Raw genomic sequence first — 19,689 nt, forward strand, 5'->3', positions numbered from 1 at the left:
ATTATCTTCTTTTTCTGAAGACAAAATAATTACTTGCTAAATTATTTATAAAGAAGACAGGGATGAGTAACAAATGTTTCACATTACTTTTAATTAAAAAGAGTGCACAATGCGCAGATATGTGACAGAAATATGTGATAGAAATTTAAAAAAAATGTTTGCTAATGCTTCTCTTGGATTTTTAACTATTTTGTAAATTGAAAATATTATCAAAATGTCATCTCCCCTTCTTGGAAAGGAAATTAATGTCTAGTGTTTAATTTTGGTAAGTGAAGGGTAGCAGCCTTAGCTGAGGCTCTCCTATTAAGATTTAATTTCACCAAATTCGACAAAGTGCTTCTGTTCTTTGTACAGAAGGCCAAGACGGGGGCACTTACACCAAAGTGTTGAATAAAGATGCCACAGTAGTTCAGAGAGCTATCTACATGATTGCTTCAGCTTCAAGGTAGTTCATCACTTCACTATGATTCACCCAACGTTGCCTCTTACACCCACACTACGTTTTCCCATCAGTCCGATTAGAATAGTGATGCCTTTACCAGATTAATTTTTCTTTCCATAGCGTGCCTGTGTTTAGGATAAACAGAGCCTACACTGCCCATTTTGATTAATACACTAAGATTTCAGCCACTGAAATTGCTGAGAGTGAATTAGATTTTAAATACACACATATTTTAAAATCTCTTCTCTGCCTAGAATATGACTCTTAGCTTCTTTAATTTTTCTTTGTAACTAACGGGTCATTTTTGTAACCTTTGATAGTTTCTTAACGGCAGCTTGGTTGAAATCAGATTGTACTGTGTTGCATCGAGGGCGTGAATTGCTTTGCTGTCTTTTCAGCTACATTCATCTTTCCAGGCAGAAGAGTCTCTTTAAGGATTTGAGTGAAGAAAACTTAGCAAAATGAGGTGAAATCACTGGTTAATCTGGCATTGATGTGAGCTTTCTTGCATTATGTGTTCCTTAAGTTTTTCACATTCTTCTTTGTGATGGGCCTTGGTCCAGGCTATCTTTCTGCTAAAGTGTGGTTCAACTTTGAGACCAGATGAATTAAGTTTTAATTAAATTATGCATGAAAACCAATGCACTTCCCCCCACCTTTTCACAGGAATTTGGCATATAAATGACTCAAATAGCTGAGAAAAAATTAAAATGAAAAATAAGTTTGGTTAGCACCTGAATTAGGGAACAGGTGAAATTCTATTACCTTTTTCCAGAAGAAATGAGGTCTTAGCAACTGTGTAAGGAAAAAGAAGCTATATTAAGAGAAAGTAATAACCAGGCATGTAAATATATATATGCGTGTGTGTGTGTGTGTGTGTGTGTGCGTGCGTGTGTGTGTGTGTGTGTGTATATATATATATATATATATATATATATATATGCCTGTTGGGAGGGGGTGTTTTTTAATTCGACAAGAGAAATGATTAAATATTGTCACTCAGTTTGACACTATGTGAATTTATAACCCTTTCCAATTTAGTCATAATGAATTAGCAAAAAAGAAGAAGAAGAAGAAGAAGAAGAAGAAAAAGAAAGAAAGAAAGAAAGAAAGAAAGAAAGAAAGAAAGAAAGAAAGAAAGAAAGGAAAACCTAAGATTTCTTTAGTATCTTTTTCTTGACTCTGTGGTCCTTTGAATAAAGATGATACAACAACCCACTTGCCAATAGGAAGACATTCTGCTGTGTTTCTCCATGACTGAGGCACATGGGCTGAGCGTCCCATGTGTCTAATGGCACACACCATCAGCTTTGGTTACCAGTACCTGCAACGATGTAGAATGAGGTTAGAGAATAGGGTAATTCCAGCAGACAAGAGTCAAATCACAGCACAGCCTCTCAGACTTTTCACTGAGCCAGCTCTCAGAGAGGAAGACAAATAGAGAATTTGAAAACTCATCTTACTGGGTTCTTTTTCTTCTTTTTTTTTTCTTAAAATTTATTTATTTATTTATTTGACAGAGCAATCACAAGTAGGCAGAAAGGGAGGCAGAGAGAGAGCAGGGAGCAAGCTCCCTGCTGAGCAGAGAGCCCAATGCAGGGCTCCATCCCCAGGACCCTGAGATCATGAACTGAGGCTTAACCCGCTGAGCCACCCAGGTGCCCCTCTTTTTCTTCTTTCATTGTACTCTTTTGTTTTTAGAAAATAAAAGAAGACCAAATGTAAAAATGAGGTTAAGGTGTGAAGTGAGTGTGGAGTAGAAGACCCCCACTGCCTAGAATCCTAGATTCTACTTCTGTGGCTGCTGAGTAACCTTGACACAAGTCTCTTAACCTCTGAAGTGTTTCTCTCTCTCTTTCTGTCTGACTCTCTCTCTCTCCTGCCCTCTTTCTCTCTCATTTGTCCAAAGGAGAAATTGCAAACATCATTGGTTCATTCAAACATTTTATAGTTCTAAAAGTAAAGTAAAAACATATCTTACAAAAAAATACATTTAAACCATACTTCTTAAAGTGATTCAATAAGCTTTAATATTTTATATCCAACTGCTCATAAATTAATTATAGTGTGGATCTCTGTACACATAGTGTGTGGATAGTGGGTCTTCTCCCTCTAAGAACATCTGTCAACAACTACAGCCCCTGGTGATCAAAAGTGCCATAAATGGCTCCACTGAAGTGGCCCTATTCTGACCCCATTGCCCTCATCACAATTGATGAGACCAGTTTGGGTACGCGAGTTGAGTGCAGCCAACATGTAAGTGTGAATGATGAATGGTTTGAAATATGAATGGTATGAAGTGGTTTGGTGTGAGAGCTCTAGCCTACGGAAGATGGGGACCCATCAGACCAATTAGAACCCCCTCAGGACACTGAACTTGCAACAGACATAGGCCAATGGGTGTGGGAGCAGAAACATAGTCTCCCTTAAATAGAGAAGACACTTGTGGGTCTCTGCTGCAAAGAGAGTGAAAAAGTAGTCTAGTACTAGGGTTTTACCTACTACATTGTATTCACCTAGTAAGTGGTTTCCGAATGAAAAACAAGTATCTGGTTAAGTTGTGAAGTTTTAGAGTACACCTTCTAACCCTTTGAATCTTTCATAGCATTAGCAATGTATTAGGTATTTTGTAGGTGCTGGGTGAGTATTTATTGATTCTGACTTTAGCACAAACTCAGAAGACAATTGGTTTGTATTAGAAAGAGTCTGAACATTGCCCACTTCAAAACTATGTGGCAAGTCTTATGATTCAGTCCATAATCTTGCCCTTGTCTGTATGATAGGCTAAGCTGGAATTTTAAAACTGTTTAATGTAATGAGGGAATTATTCAAGGAATTAATATTTGTGAAGTTGTATAGGAAACATTCACACTTAAAACAGTTAATATTGATTTAGAGCCAAATTTGGTGGCGCACCTGGATGGCTCAGTCAGTTAAGACTCTGCCTTCGGTGCAGTTCATGATCTCAGAGTCCTGGGATGGAGCCCCAGTGGGCTCCCTGCTCAATGGGGAGCCTGCTGCTCTGTCTCCCTCTGCCCCTCCCCACCTCAATTATAATTGAGGAAAGCAATCTGTTTAATCTGGAAAACTACTTTGCTACATCAACTTACATAAAATCTTCTTTGTTCCTAATATGAGCCACTCAAGAAAGTTAGACATAACGTCTGACCAAAACTAAGTGATAATTTGATTCCCATCTTTTTTTTACCAAACTAAATTCTGAATGAATATTGACCCCCATTAAAAACATGAAGAACACTGTGGGTGTTTAAAGAAATATGCCTTGAGAACATTCAGAGTTGGATCACCAGTTCTTCTGAAATCAAAATACTCATCAACTTTCTTATAGTTAATCAGGTAATGTCTCCCCTCCACCAACCTCTCTCTAATTTCTTTGAGGTCAAATAACTGTCTCTCATGATAAATGTCCTGTATCCAACATCTAGCAGAGCACCTGGCACACAGTAAAATATCTGTTGTATAAATGTTGTTAAGGAAGTTCCAAAAATCTTTCAAGGAATAGAAGCTATAAAATAGTAGATACTTTCCTAAAATAATTCCTATAATGGCACCACTGCTCATTTGAATGCATACTTTGTGGAATGTTATTTCTAACTGGTCTCATTTATGATAGTTACGTTGTATATGATTTTGGATACACATTTGGATATACAGGAAGTTGGTTGATCCTGAAGTCAGGTTATGATTGCTGCTTGGGTAAAGTGTTCCCTCTAGAAAATAATCTTTCATATCTGTAAATTAGTAATTTTCCTTAATTATCCTTATTTATATAATATACTATTGTGGTTGTAAATTCAAGTTTGCATTCTTTTTTTTTTTAGTTGTTTTTTTTTAAAGATTTTATTTATTCATTTGAGAGAGAGAGACAGAGAGAGCACAAGCAGAGGGAGAGGGAGAAGCAAACTCCCTGCTGAGCTGGGAGCCTGATGTGGGGCCAGATCCCAGGACCTGGAGATCATGACCTGAGCCAAAGGCAGATGCTTAACTATCTGAGCCACTCAGGTGCCCCAAGACTGCATTCTTATTTTAGGGAAGTCCTGAATCTTTCTTACTGATTTCATCCCCTTTTTATTCTGGTCCCCTAGATTTATAACCTACCTCTCACATCCACACAGTGTCCATTTATGGGCTCATTTTACCTTCAATCACATTTTTTTTTTCCCTTCAGCTCTCTTAACTTTGCCCTAATGTTCTCTTCCATTTTACCCCCCTCCCCGGTAAAATGGCTCAAAACCCTTTAGAAACAAAGTGGGATATTAATAAAATCACAAAATTGTATGTGGAACTTGTCTAAGGTCATAGTGATGACTAAAAGCAGAATTGCTAAACTAGCAGAGCACACTTGATCCAAGTTCCAGATTATAAAAAACCATTACATAGTGGCACCTGCCTTGCTCAGTCATAAGAGCATGTGACCCTTAACCTCCAGGTGGTGAGTTCAAGCCCTACAGTGAATGCAGAGAATAGTTAAATAATATTTTTTTAATGACATAAAACATCAGAATAAAATTTTGTTGATGAGTGAGTGAGTGAGTGAATGAGTGAACATAGTTTGGGTTGGTCTGTATTCCATGGATTAAATTCTAGTCTTTAAGCTTATCTAAAACCGCAGCTCATCAATCTTTTGTGTTATATCTTTAATGATAAACTTCCTAACTCTTCTACAGTAACTCTTCCTAACTCTTCTTCACTTACCACTTGCCAGTGAAGGATTCTAACTGAGAGAAATGGCATTAATTTGGACTGAAATGTAACTGATTATTTGTTGTATCTTACAAAAAGCACACAGTGCCCAAAACTCTTATCTGTTCTCCCATTTTGTAATTCAAAACTGTGAGAATAGAATGAAATCTCAGCATGGTCTGTGGCTTGTGCTTGGGTTACTCCTTCTGGAGCTCAGTGTCCCCAGCAGGCTCCATCACAAGGGCATAGAAGGGGGTTGCTAAGTACTCTTTCATGTCTAAACACTTCAACTCATTGAGGAGGACATCACTTTGCTGCCAGTACTAGCAGATACAGTCACTTATCAGTACACTGAGTTTATTGTTCTCAGACTCGTATTTATGATTGTGAAATGCATCTCATTAGCACACTGTGGTGTTAAGCAGTCCTTGCCACAAAGTGTGGCGTCTGTACATGAAGGAATCCTAATATTAAGAAATGATGAAACTATGCATACTGGTTGGAATAAATCATTGAAGCAAATAGAAGGGAAAGCATCCAGTGTGTGTTTAATGTTAAGTTGAGAAATTAATTTGCAGCCTTACAGGGAGATTGTAAGACCCTACAAATCATAAATGAAACCCAAGCTCCTATAATGAAACCTAATAATGATTATTTGTTAGGCTTACATTGTTCCGTAGTTAACCTATTTTTCAGCTCAGAAGTAGTCTGTGCTACTTAATCTAGTTTAAGGCATTTATATTTAATTCCGAACTACAATTACCTAACAAAAATTAGTTTTCACACCCCTCAATATGAAAATAATCCAATTGAATGAAAGTTAGGTAAAAAAAAAAAAGTTAGGTACTTTATTACAAGTCAGTGAATACAGAAATTTTTTGGTATAGGAAGACAAAATTGCTACCCTCAACAGGTTACATTCAGTTGACATGACAAGTCTGAGGAGTAACTAAAAATGAAACATGGTTATTTAGTATAAGATACATTTTAATTTGTGGCATGCCTAAAATGTGAGAAGATTGGATTAAAGTGGGATGAGAATAGTTAGGAACAATTTCTTGGAGGATACAAGAGTTGAGACATATAGTAGTAAGGACTTTGGGTGGTTATAATGTGTTGATGTAGGTTCATCAATTATAACAAATGTGTCACACTCGTGGGGGATGCTGATAATGGAGGAGGCTATGCTTATGTGAGGGAAAGGGGTGTAGGGGAAACTTAAGTACCTTCCTCTCAGTTTTGCTGTGAACTTAAAACTACTCTTTAAAACAAGGAGCTTTAAAAATGGCAATACCAAAATGTCAAGTAACTCTAATTCCCATCCAGTATCTTGGTATGAATGTAAGTTTGTAGACTATTAAACTGTTCATATATAGCCATTAGAACTTGACATACGCATATTCTGTGACCTAGCCCTTTCTCTCGTAGATGTATATCTAAAAGAAATGTGCACATATGTTCACCAACAAAAATATACAAAATATTTATAGCCCTCTTTTTCATATCCTTAAAGGAGAAATATCCCAAATTCCACCCATCTGCTGATGAGTGGATAAACAAAATGCGGTATATCCATACAATGGGATATTATTGGCAATGAAACAGAATAATGTACTGATATGTGCCACAACATGGATAAGCCTCAGAAACATTATGCTTAGGTGAAATAAGCCAGTCACAAGAGACCACTTATTGTGTGGTTCTGGTTATATGAAAGGTCCAGAATGGGCAAACATACAGTGATAGAGAGTAGGGGATTAGTCGTTGTCTGGTGGTGGGGGTAGAGAGCAACTGCTAATGTTTGTAAGTTTCTTTTTGGAGTGATAGAATGTTCTAAAGTCAGATTATGGTGATGGTTGAGCAGCTCTATGAATATGCCTAAACCATTAAATTGTACATTTTAAATGGTTGAATTTTATGGTACGTTAATTATCACCCAATGAACTGTTTAGAAAAAATACATTGAGATACTTGTACATACTCATGATAATAGGTAAAATTTTAAAAGAATGGCAACAATATATGGCATTCCCGTAACTCTCATCCAGTAAATTGGTAGAAATATAAACTGTTACAGTATGTTGGAAAGCCTTTTTGGCTATAGACACAAAAACCGAACATGTGTATGTCCTGTGACCCAGTTATCCTCTCCTATGTATATGTCTAAGAGCTGTGTGTATATGCTCATTAAAAGAAAGATACAAGAATATTAATGGAAGCACCATCTGTAACAACCACCAAAAGTTGGCAACAACCCAAATGGCCACCAGTAGTAGAAATGATAATAAATTGCGGTATAATCAATTTGTGGCATATAGAATACAACAACAAAAATTAACTCCTTCTCCTCCTCCTCTCAGTAACAAAGAAGAGCCTCAGAAATGTAATGTTGAGTAAAGGTCATCAGACGCGCAACATACATTCAGATATATTAACGCATTCATTTAAAGTGGAAAAAATAGACTTAATTTCTGGTGGGGATGAGGCCATAGTGACAGAGGGAACTCAAGGGGCCTTCTGTGAGCATAGGTGCTGGTCATGTTCTGCTTCTTATTTTAGGTTATAGGTGCACTGTTTTATTTATGAGAATTCAGTGAGCTGTATTTTTTATGAGCTGTGCACTTCCCTGTTCGCATGTTTGACTTGATTTATAGTTAGTCCTGTAAGGGCATGAGGGGACGTAGGGCAAGCAAAAACCCAAACCCTGGAGGGCACCCATTCTCTCTGAGGGTGACAGCCACTTCTCAGGTTCACCTGGTTTTGCTTAAGAGAAGGCAGACCTAGTGACTTCAAACTATGTGCTTTTAAGAGAAGCTGGAACTGCTTACATAAAATTCTCCATTTTTAAGTGTTGGCAAAGATTTTAATTACAAAAATATTGTGCAAACCATGTGGAGCACAGCCAGGGCTGGGTTTTGCCCTTGGTAGTTTTGGCAACTGAAGTGGCTCATTCAGGTGGTTCTGTCGCTTACTATGTGCCTGGTCCCAGCAGCATTTTGTAACCTCCCTAAGCCTCGATTTTTCTCATCTATAAGAGTTAGAATAATAATACTTCCCTCTCAGGGTTGTTAAGAGGATTGACTGCATGTGAACAACACTGAGGACTGTGCCTCTAATTCAGCAGGCTCTCAACAAATGATCATTGTTATTTTTTTTATTGCCAGAGTGCTCTCAGGATAACTGGAAAGAAAAAGGGGTGACAGCTTGAAACAAAGCCACACAGCCCCAGCTTTCCACACCTATATTTTCTTGTCATCCCTGTCTTCCTCCTCGCTCACTAGCCTTCCTCTCTTAAATCTCCTCTTGCTCTAGTCCCACTAAAGGCCATTGTAGCCCCCACCCCCCGTTTAGAATGAAAATGGGAGGAAAGCAGCTGGATGATGAATTTGTTTCCCCATATTGAGTCTCCCAACTCAGGTTTTCCCATAGAAATACTATGGTATGTGGTAATTTACTTCTAAAATTTTATGCCTGTTCTAGAAAAAGTAGGATATGATTTGGATAGGTTTTTCTGGACTGCCCTGGACACTTAACCATGATAAATAATAAATATAACATTATTTTTCAGAGATATATGCATTCACAATTTCAATCTGCTCAAAAAAGAAAATTTGGTACATATTTCTTTTTTTTAAGGTTTTATTTATTTATTAGAGAGGGAGAGAGAAAGGAGAGAGAGAGAGAGAGAGAATGGGCACAAGCAGGGGGAGTGATAGGAGAAGGAGAGGGAGAAGCAGACTCCCCACTGAGCAGGGAGCCCATGCAGGGCTTGATCCCAGGACCCTGGGATCATGACCTGAGCCAAAGACAGATGCTTAACTCACTGAGCCACCCTGGGTGCCCCTGGTACATACCTGCTTCTTGACATGAAGCTTCCACTGTTAAGACTCTTAAATTGCACATGCACAAAATGTTAAGGGTAATTTCATAATGAAAAAACCCATAGATAATTAAATTTTAATTTTAGCTTTTATAAGTTGAATTTTACAAACACGAGTAACAAGAATATTTTATATTCCAAAATCCCTGATCCTGTATTTTTTATAACATTCTATTGCAGAAGTGGGGAAAATAAAAGACAAACCTTGGCAGAGAGATATAAACCTTAAGGGAAATCAGAAAGTGAATAACAACCACCCATATAATCAAGAATTTGCTCTACTAAATTTGGACCATCTACAATTGATTTTAGGCATTCAGAAAACATTTGGATGCACTTATACATCTGGCCTTTTTACCCAATGTTTACTTTGAAAAATCAGCGAATTCAATAATTAAACACTATTTGCATGGTTTGGTTCATAATTATTCTAATTAATATTTCCAAAGCCATATGAGGTTAGAATTTATCATAACCCATATTCAGATGGAAAAATTATGACAGGGTGAGTGACTAAACTGATCCCGTAAAGAGCAAAATTGGGACCGGACTCAGGTCTAGTATGACTCTTCAATTCAGGTGATTAGTTGTTGCATTAGAATGATGAGCCAGTGAGAGTTGTTAACAGGCCTCCAAAGGCCATGTCTTTGTCTCCTTGGCAGGAAACAGTATTCTGGAAATCAAGAGTATATCAATTACTCCTTCCTTTTAGTGAATAGTTCCATTCTTTGGCTCAGATCAGGGTGGTGATGCTTATTTCTTCCCCTGTATAAGGTCCAGCAAAGTCAGCCCATTTCCTTGTGCTATTGTTATGAAGGAAGAAAGTGATTTTTTTTTTATTATAGTGAATTATTTCATTCTTGTAAGGCAGAGCAAAAGAAAGATACCAAGAAAGAGAACATGAAATCCCATTCAGGGATAAAGAAAATAATTATTTCAGATAGTATGTAATTGTGTATAAGTAAATGTGTGTGGAATAAAAAGGTAGAATATGATTAAAACATTTGAAATATCTCCACAAAAATGACACACAGAGATTCTGTGTTTCCACATCTTTACTCCACCACCCCCACCCCAGCCACTGGCTTATTATACCAGAATATCCCCCCTTTAAAGAAAAATAAGTGGAAATAAAGAAAGTCACCCAGCATCAGGAAGAGAAAAAAGTGAGAATAACATACTGGGAACAGATACTGCAGTCTAACTAGTGCCTCCCCACCTTCATTACCATCCTTCCAAATAAATCTCCCTGCTCCTCTTGAGCTGGCAAATAAAAAAATCAACCCACAAGATATATGTGTGTGCTTCTCCTGATGAGCTTCCCCATCCATCTACGGTACGTCCCACATGCCAGTTTGAAGACGGGCTAGAGGGAGAATTAAAGACTCCAGAAAGTCCACAGCATAATCAAGAAGGCTTTTTTCTTCTGACTACACAGCTTTCATCTCTGTCTTATGTGATTTTCTCCCCATCTCCTTCACTCTGTGGCAAAGGTGCTGCTGACGGGACAATAACAAATCCTATACCTAACCTTCCCAGGCAACCAGTTGGTTTCCAATGTATGGCACAAATGCCTTTGATAAGTTGCATTCTGGCAAGGACTGGGAGTTCAGGTATATCCACACTCCCACAGTAGAATCCTAAATGCTGAGGTTTTAAAAGATGATGTCCAATTTCAGATGCATTTTTTAATGTCAAATACAAAACAGCTTTTGAAGTGCTATGGCAAGAAATAGACACTGCTTCCTATTGGGATGAAATTCAGTGGAAATACTAAATATTTGATCCGAGATAGTTCGATGTCTTCCTTTGTTTGTTTTTATCTTTATACAAGTAGAGTTGTTTTATCTCTATACAAGGCCCCCTCTGAAAGATAATGTTTTTCATTATTTGAGGCTTGATAGCACATGGTAAAATCCCTAAGAAATTTATTCTAATTCCCCACACTTGATGGTATCCTTTCTATAATATCCATACTCCTGCCTTGAGCACTTCTCATCTTGGGTATGACTCTTCCTCTCAAGAGCATAGGTTCCTTTTTGGACTTTTCTAATTATTTGAAAGTTCTTTGTTACATGGAGTTTGTGATTTCACTTAGACTAATTTGGTACTTTAGAAAAAGTCGATTCTGTTTTTCATATAGCTGTCCTTCAAGCATTTGAGGAAAATACCAGGGTTCAGCTGAGATTTCTTTTTTCTGTGTTAAACACCTCTAGGTTCCAGAACTTCATCCTCTAGTTGTTTCTACACTACCTCTTTAGGGCAGACAGTGCTAATCCCAATCCTCATTTCTACTGACCTGGGCCCAAGAGCCTTTTCCACATCGCTCTCCAGGCAGCCATTATTCCATTTGAATTGGAATATAAGTCGAAACCTAATTACTATCCTTGGTGTTTGGGTTTCAATATGATAAAAGTTCAGTGAACATGGAAATGGGAAATGGATTAAAGCTCTTTAATAATTGAACATGCTGTAGTTTGGGTACTGATCCAAGGTTGATGTCAGTGCTTCCTCTACTTCAAACTGAATTAGGGAATTATATAGGATGTCAACTGTGCCCTTGATAGTGCAGCTTCCATTAAAAAGAACTGTTTTCTGAGCAGATCACGGGGGTCAAAATACCCATATTTGGCAAGATTCTCAGTGCTAAGTTATTAAAAGAACAAGACAATGGAAGTGAATGACTGAGTGATACCTGTAAACATTATGCCAGAACTTCGGTTTGGCTTAGTTTAAGAAATTATTAATTAGCTTTTATCCATTGTTATTCAAGTTCATAGATTTCAAAGCTGTGTCAAACACCTAGAATCTAGAATATCCTTGTCTGATAACAATGTGTACCTTAAGTTCCTGGCAGGTTTCATTTAGGAGTCCTACTTCTTTATAAAGTACTTACAGAAGATTTTTAGAAGAAAATATTGCTTAGAAACTTAATCTCCTTTTACACTCATCATCTTCTGCCAAGAGAACTGGAGAATGTTCTATCTTTGTTGCATGAGATCATGCATATCTACTGCCAAACTTCAGAGAGGCCACCTAGAGTACATATTTCTCCATCTGTCAGCACCAGGAAACCATTGAAATTTGTGGATGAATAATCATTAATACAATTTGGTGGCTCTTTCTCTAGGTGCAAATTTTTGTGGAGAAGTTAGACAAATAGATACAGTGACTATCTGAGATAAGAATTACACTCGTTAGGTCTGATTATTATTTTAACAGTCAGATTACCTTCAAACAGAACCCTTAACATCTCCCTACTTGACCTATATAGCCTATATAAGCTGGCGGCACAGACTAGATACATATCAAATATCAAATGCCTTTGCTTAAAAAGAATGGAAGAGCTATTACTTAAATGAATCCTTTGGTGAAAATATCTTTAGGGTGGACTCCGGGGAAATGGTTTGATGGATAAAAGAAGGCCTTGGTGAAATGGGTAAGAGTCCCTGATGAAGAGTCCATTGACTTAGAGAATATTGACACGATGTAATTCTTAGAAAAGGGCCTGGTTTAGGAGGGAAGATGATTCAGTCTGAGATATATTTACTTTGAAGTGACTGTATGATATTTAAGTGAAAATGAAATTGTGAGGTTGTGGTTCTGGTGAGAAGTCAGAACCAAAAATATAAATTGAGGCATCAATCAGGATATAAGTTATTTCTGAATCAGTGACAGGGATTAGTTCAGTAAAGTGGTTAAAAGTGAATAGAAAGCCAGAAGAAGCATAGGAGAAGAGAATGAAAAGAAAAAAAATGGGTAAGAATAGAAATCTTTATAACTGTCACAGAAGCTGTGGAAAGAGGGTTCAGAGAGAGCTTCTGATGCTGTCTAGAAAGATCAAATGTTCAGTTGAACTGGTTTTCCTTACCACCAGCTCCTTCAGTTGCTCCTAGTTTTACCCAAAAACCAAACCACACTCACTGATTTGTGGTCACCATCACTAGGACATGAACTTAGTACTTTTGTGGAATAAATGTGATGGGTTGCATCATCTCTATCTCTTGATGGCGCCTTTCAGATAATAAGCTAAGAAAAAAGATGGAGTTCTGGGTGTGGAATGTTCCTGCATAACACTAACTTAACTATCTAAAAGTAGAGTTTAGGATTTAGGGATCATTGATAAAATAACAGGGTCAACTGAGCTAACTAGCCTAGACATTTGACTCCAGTTAAATTATATGTTGCCTTCTTGATTCAACACTAAGAGATAAACAGGTTACTTCATTTGAAGAAATAAATGTTTAGGCAGAAAGAATGTAGTTCCTTTCAACAATTGGTTGCTACCAAAGAGGAAGGAAAAAAGACAAATATGTGGACATGATTTCTTCTAATAAGTAGCTAAATAACGTAAGCCTTGTGCTCGTTGGTTTTAATGTTGATCCGTCTTGTGAAAATTGTGCTCATGAATGAAACAAAGGCCCAATAAACTCTTCACTTTTCTCTTCTCCATCCTGGCTCTTCAGTCTTGCAGTTGACTTCCTGCTCATCATGCAGAGATCAACTAAATTCTCAGAAACAGATGGTGTTCCCTCTACCACCAACTTAATCCTTCTGTAGTTCGGCAGTTGACAAGGCCAGATGGATTAACATCCTGAAATTAAACTTTTCACCAAATTCTTATAAGTAAGCAGACGTTTTATTAATATGGACTTCTGGACATGGAACAATACCCGGAGATGATTGATTAGAAAATCTAATTAAAGGCAACAATGTGGAAGAACTGAAGCAGTGAGCTCATTCTGAAAATAAGCAACATATTTATATCCCATACTCTGAATAATAAAACTGAAGCAAGAATATATTTTACAGTGACTGGCCAAATAACCATTGCTTGCCCATGACTTACATTTATCCCCAGACATCTAAAACTGACTACAGATAAAGCCAACAAAAATAATATATAACATACTAGGTCTCAGGAGCAATTTTTATTTGGGGAGAGAATGTTGGGGTACCACTCAGATTCCTAACTTCCCATAAGCTCACTGATAGTCTGCCATCCAAATTCATTAAAAAAAAAAAATGATAACATTTAGTGTTACGAGTTTAGTGAGGTGCTCCCTACAAGAATTAAAAAGCAATACATTGTCCCTATGCATGAAACTGTAAAACCAACACAGAGCAGAACAGAAATAGACAAAGCTACAGGCTGGCTCCATCTTGGTCATTCAAGTCACACTTTAAATACTATTTTATCAGAGTGACCTTCCCTGACCACCAAATCTAACATCTCTACCCGTCTAATCACTATTACTTCAGCCTTGCTTTATTTTCTTCATAGTCCTTGTTGCGTTTGTTCACTTAAATGTCTCCCTCCCCCCTTGTTTCCTCCACCACTATCAGAATGTGTGCTTTCTAAAAACCAGGATTTGTCTGTATTGTCACCAACTGAATCTCAGCACCTCAAACAATATCTGACACATAAAAGACACTCCTAAATATTTGTTGAATAAATAAATGAATGAGTGAATGAATACAGAGGAAGTGGATAATTCCTAGTCCAGAAAGTCTGCTCTACAATAAAGTTTAAGGTATTAATGTATCAGAAGGAAAGTCAGTCATAGAATGGATTAGTTAGAACACGGTGGCCCAGAAGCAAAAGCTTGTGGTGCCCATCCAGGAACTACCAGGAAGGGAGGACCCATCGTCATCACCTCACCAACACTCGTGCTATGAAGGAAAGGAATCAGGTACTTTGTTTTTGCCCTTAGGTCTCTCTTACTCCAACTTCTTCCTTAGAGTTCTCCCCTCCTGCTTCCCTCATTCCCTTCCTTAAAGGAAACATAATGATATATTAGGCACTAGAGGCTAATTTCTTGGGTTCACTCTTGACTCGGCCACTTATAAGGTGATGTTGGGCAAGTTAATCTCTCTACACCTCACTTTCCACAAATACAAGAAAGATAATATTCTCTAAGTATGTTTTGAATACTGAGTGAAGAAATATGTGCAAATCACTCAGAATAGTGCCCAAATGCTCTAGCACATAGTAAGTACTCAGTATATGTTAACTATTATTGTTACTTTATTTTCGGTTGACTTCTGCTTCTGACATAGAATAGGAATGCAATATTTTATTGAACCTATTTAATTGAATTAATTGATTGATTAATTATTGAACCTATTTAATTGAACCTATTGTTTCCAACTATCACCTTTTGCTTTAATGAATTTTCAGTTTTTCTTTCCCTTCTATAAATGTATTCCATACTTATTTTTCTTCTTTTCTGTTCCAGGATGTGCCCTCTGTTTCTGTTATTCCAGCATTTTGTTAGTAAACCTCATCTACTACATCTAGGCCCTTACTTATTTTTAATTCAATTGTATCTCTCCGCCAAGGTGTTTTTCTTTTTGTTTTTTTGTTTTTTGAACTTCAGTTCATACAGGGGAAACTCTAAATCATTAACTTGGTCTACTTCTTTTCTGTCTTAGATGTGTTGGGTGGGCACAATTTTAAGATAGCCTCCCAAATGTACTGCTCCCCTGGTATCCATACCTTGCATAATTCCCAGGAGTGTGAATGGGGTGGTTTTGGTAATGCTATATGGTACAGTAGGGAGATTCTCCTGGTTGGCCTGACCTCATCACATGAACCTTTTAAAACAGAGCTTTCTCTGGCTAAGAAAGAGCTAAATCAGATTTGAAGCGTGAGAAGAATTTGATGCACTATCACTGATCTGAAAATGGAAGGAATCATGTGGTGAGGAATGTGGGTGGCCTCTAGGAACTGAGAGAGGGCCAGGATAAGAGCCATCAAGGAAAGTAAGGCCCCAGTCCCACAACAGCAAGGAACAAAGTCCTGCCAATAATAAGGATGAGCTTGGAAACAGATTCTCCCCTGGGAGACTCTAGAAGAAGCAGCCCAGCCTCCACCTGATTTTAGCCTTGTGATTGCCTGAGTGAACCCAAGCATACGTCCCACACTTCTACCTATAGAACCTCAAGCTAATAAGTAGGTGCTGTTTTAAGCCCCTACATTTGTGGTAATTTATTATACAGCAATGGGAAGCTAATATCGTGTGTTTCCCTCAAGGTATGCTGACTAAGTCTGTATTGATTATTAACAGATACAGCCAAATCATGGCTCTATACCAGAAATACTAGTAGCCTAAGCTGGCGTTGGTCCAGATTATTGAGAGAGAGGAAGCAAGCTATTACAGTGGACTCGCCAACAGTAAAGACATTGACTTCAAATTCATTCTCATGCTTTGCATGGGAGCATACCTAAATTTCAAATTATTTCTGGGGTTTTAAACATTTAAAGAGCTAATACTCTACAGTTTCTTAAATAGCATGATTATAACATAACCATGGGAAAAGAATGCTTTATTTAGAGTAGTAAATTATGGAATATGTCCATAAGCTGACATTGTTTCTCCTCATAGATCACTAAAAATGGCTTTGATCAAATGAGATACATATTCACGTAGCTGTTTGTCATTTAACAATGTGTAAACCCATTTAAGATTTCAGAATAACCAGAGGTCTAGAAGAGATCATCTATTTCTCCCTTCTTGGGCTGTAGCTAAATTTCAGCATGTTTCATAAATGTCCAAGGTGTGAGGTCTTGTAAACCCACGAATAGGATATATTCGGGGATGTGACTGTATTACTTTTGCCATTCCTGCTTCTTCATATCTTAATTACTGATGTCAAGGAAATTTGAAGGGTTTTTCAGATGTCTTAATCTCTCTTTCATGTGGAGAGGTTGAATTTAGACACCTTTATTTTACTCTCTATTTGCTGAGAAAAGCATGGGACAGCATCCCAGTGGAGCCATAAGATGGAAAGGGACAATGGAAAGTTCTTTTAAACTTTGTCTTGTGAGATGAGAGTGATTAAAAGAAGAAGAGAGGAAGTAATGAGATCACTTTCCCAGGGCTCTATCTGCTCTCTGATATAATAATCTCCGAAGAGGCTTGTAGTGAAGTCATCCTGGCTTTGGTGTTCTGTGTAGAGAAAGTCGTGCATCTGAAGGAGCTTTCGGAATAGAGCTCTGTAGTAATATGTCAATAAATCGGACCCATAATTGAGAGCAGCATTTTTAATAGTAGGTTTGGAAAGGGAAAATAAATTACAGATTACATGGCTGCTTTGTTTTATAGGGGAAAAAAAGCAATTATGCAAGCCCTAATTCCACTGATATAAATTACTTTGTAATGACTCCCAGAAACCAGAATATACCAGCCAGGGCCCAATCAAGATACAAAACCGCACAGTAATTTGAACAAGATAAGTTTAATATAAAAAAATTGGTAATTCTAACATAAGGTTCGAGTGCCAAGGGATTGGCAAATAAGAAATATAGAGAACCGGGAAGAATATAAGAGTAGCAAGGGTGCTTGGGTGGCTCGGTTGAGGATCCATCCGATTCTGGATCTGAGCTCAGGTCATGATCTCTGGGTTGGGAGATCAAGCCCTGCTTGTCTCTTTCCCTCTGCTCCTCCTCCTCACTCTCTCAAATAATAAGTAAAATCTTAAAAAAAAAAAAAAAAAAAAGGGAGTAGCGGAAAAAAGGAGCAGCCACCAGCCCTGGTGCTGAGCTCGAGCATCTGGTATGCGAGGCCTGGTGGAGGGCATGGCTCTGGCTCACTGAGTGGGAGAGAGATGGCCAGCAGAACTTGCTAGAAATCTACCCTTTCTGGTCTGAGGAAAGCTCTTCAGAGGACATGTCTCTCTGGAGCCACTCGGCTATATAGCTGCTCAGGGGGTTCACTAGGGGAAGCGGCTGGCCGAGGGGGTACGCCTCTGCCGTGCACTGCAAGAGGCACACACTGGAGAAGCTAAGTGGCAAGAGCGGGTCACCCAGAAAGTGGCAGACGCTGTAGGAGGTGGGCACTGGAGAAGCAGCCCATCCTGCAAGAACCTGATGCAGGAGGAGCCCACCGCACTTGAGGAGCCCGGCACTGAAAAGTCACCTGGCACTAGAGGGTCCCAGGGGCCTGGTGCTGGAGAAACCCAGCCATGCTGGAGAAGCACACCACAAGGCTGCAGAAGCCTGTCCTCTGAACACTCTAGAACTAGGAGGGAAGGCCCTTCACCCTGATATCTCTCTGGTGCCCTCTACTGACAGCTAGCATCAGGCCAGTTGACAAAGGAAAAATGTTGAAAGGACCCGGATCTCTATCTACAGATGGGACAGTGAAAGTGGAGTTGGAGCTGAGAGGCAATGAATTGATATCATCCTATAATGCAGCCCCTGCACGGGGCATGGTATCTTTTATCTGTGAAGCAATTCTCCGTGATGCTTGTACTACACTGACTGCTTGGGAATTTCTATCATCAGCTTCAGTCATTTGAGACTGTTTACATTTTTATGGTCAGTAGATAAAACTTTTGTATTTATCATATGCTGGTAAGTCCACCCAGCTCTTCACATTCTTGTCTCTTAACACAGACATACTTCTCCCCCACCTCCTTGTTGAAATTGTCCCTGAGTGAGCTTGTATCTTTACCATTCTGAGCTTTCTTCTCCCGGCTAAATATAACCAACCCTTCTGGTACTAGACAAAGTAGGACAGACATTATGATATTGTTCTTGTCCTAACTGATTTGCTGGAGTGATCGTGAGTCTCAGAAATGAGACTGTGCTCTCTTTAATTTTCTTTGCCTTTAAAGGTGGCTGTGGATTGAGAGAGTTTTACACAGAGCTTCAGTGGAGTTGAGAGGACTTTTCAGATGCGTTCACTTTCGAAGGTACAGATCAAAGTTTTTAAAAACTGTCACGTTTATTGTATTTTGGAAAATACAGTATGTGAAAATATATTTCATTAATGTTTTGCATGGATAGGTCTTCATTATCTTCATTGTTAAATTCTTGGAGACCTTTATTTTATTCATTGAATCATTTATCCCTTGTGTTTTCACTAAATTTAACTCACGTTGGGCAGGGCTGGTTAACATCTCCTACCTGCTATCTGCTTCCAGCCGACTGGTACTTCCTTCATGAGTTTTATAGAATGGCATCTTTACAAATGGTATAGGAGGCCATCATAGGAAGTCATTACTCCTGGAGTAGACTGGGAGAGTGTATCATTAAACATCACCATGGCAGGTGAGATGTGATGGCCAGTTTGTGTAATTCTAGAACAATCCCATTAAGTTAAGAGCTCATTTATTATGAAAATGAGAGAGAATGGCACAGAAGCTAACCAGGGATGAATTGCTCTTAGTCTAAGTAAAATTAGCATTAAATCTCAAATTGGTATGGATCTTCAAAGATACATAGAGTTGGAAATGGTAGATATATCTTAATATGAACTAGTTGAAAGAGTTTGGGAAGTTGACAGCCACTAGAGACTGAATGTTTGTGTCCACCCCCCCCAAATTCATACATTGAAACTTATTCCCCAATGTGATGGTTTTTGGAGGTGGGGTCTTTGGGGGATTAATACCCCTATAAAAGGGATCCCAGAGAGCTCCTTCATTCATTCAGCCATGTGAGAACACAACAGGAAGACAAACTATCTGTGAACCAGGGCACGAGCCCTTATTAGACACTGCATTTGCCAATGCCTTGTTCATCGACTTCCCAGCCTCCAGAACCATGAGAAAGAAATGTTAGTTGTTTAAACCATCCAGCATATGGTATTTTTGTTATAGCAGTCCAAAAGGACTTAGCACACTGCCTAAGTAGTCAAATGAAATAAATAGAGTGGTC

General features: G+C 38.4%; 1 protein-coding gene across 1 annotated transcript in view; it reads left to right on the plus strand.

Annotated features, from left to right (window-relative positions):
- The window catches only part of LOC111151113 (spermatogenesis associated 17), a 182,653-nt gene extending 180,332 nt beyond the window's left edge, over positions 1-2,321 (plus strand). Inside the window, exon 11 of the mRNA XM_022508896.1 lies at positions 2,144-2,321. The gene's annotated coding sequence lies outside the window, so the exon portion shown is untranslated. The remainder of the gene's footprint in view (positions 1-2,143) is intronic.
- The last annotated feature ends 17,368 nt before the right edge of the window (positions 2,322-19,689 follow it).

The sequence above is a fragment of the Enhydra lutris genome, unplaced genomic scaffold (genome assembly GCF_002288905.1).
Source record: "Enhydra lutris kenyoni isolate GAN:26980312 unplaced genomic scaffold, ASM228890v2 scaffoldscaffold25, whole genome shotgun sequence".
NCBI lineage: Eukaryota > Metazoa > Chordata > Mammalia > Carnivora > Mustelidae > Enhydra > Enhydra lutris.